This window comes from Buceros rhinoceros, unplaced genomic scaffold (genome assembly GCF_000710305.1).
Source record: "Buceros rhinoceros silvestris isolate BGI_N320 unplaced genomic scaffold, ASM71030v1 scaffold34375, whole genome shotgun sequence".
NCBI lineage: Eukaryota > Metazoa > Chordata > Aves > Bucerotiformes > Bucerotidae > Buceros > Buceros rhinoceros.
This window is the reverse complement of record NW_010414047.1, coordinates 57,925-58,922: the sequence shown is the minus strand read 5'-3', so window position 1 is coordinate 58,922 and position 998 is coordinate 57,925.

The window sequence follows — 998 nt, the reverse complement described above, 5'->3', positions numbered from 1 at the left end:
ACCCCCCTCTGCAGTTGTGGGAAGGCAGGTCCTGACAGCGCTCTGAAGCACGCTCTGGATATTCGGGTTTAACACAGACTAGTGCAGCAAAACAGCCTGTCGCTGCAGTCCTCCCTCCTGAATGCATCCACGTTTCCTCCTTGTGTCGCTCCAGGACTAAAATACAACAAACGCTCCTTGGATTTACCTTTTAATATTCCAATATTAACCTTTCTGGTAACCGATATACAATGAAAAGTTAAAAATCATCTTAATTTAAAGACTGACAACAAGCCCATTCCGAGTCAGACATACAGGTACATGCACCTGCACTGATTCTGCACCCAGTTATAAACGCAGAGGGGAAGTGGCCATTTCACAGAATTTTTTTTACAGTCAATTGCCCAATTTCCTCCATGGCACAAAACATTTCCCGCCTCAGTGAAAGCACCCACGGGACACCAAGAACACCAAGGGACGAATGTGATCGACAGGGGCCACGGGGCGTTCCATGAAGGAGAGCCCATGCGGACGCTTTGGGGTGCAGGCACAAGGGCCAGCTGCCTGTTCACTGACCCGAGACTACAGGTCAGTTTAGGAGCGAGGGTTAAGGGAAATATTCCACCGACTGTTTCAAATCCTCCCTGTCTTTTAAGACTCGCAAAATGTGCGTGTTTTACTGGCTAACTGAGAAAGAACCAAGAAACCATGGCACCCTCTCAGCTCTGCGTGAGAGGGATGCTAGAACTCAGTGAACCTGCCGAGCTCGGCCCCGGAAGTCGAGCCTGGGCTGAAGGGACCGTGCACTGTCACAGCCCCCCGCTTACAGCAAACTCCGGGAGGGAAATGCGCCGGTGTCTCCCGATGCCCAGGCACCAGGACGTACACCAGCAGGAAGACTCAGAAAAAACCTGAACGTGAACCTGAGAGGAGACACAGTGACACCCCTTCCTCTGCCCCGTGATCCCGCCGAGCGGGCAGCGGTGGCTGTCACTGCCACCACTCTCCGGCCACCGCCC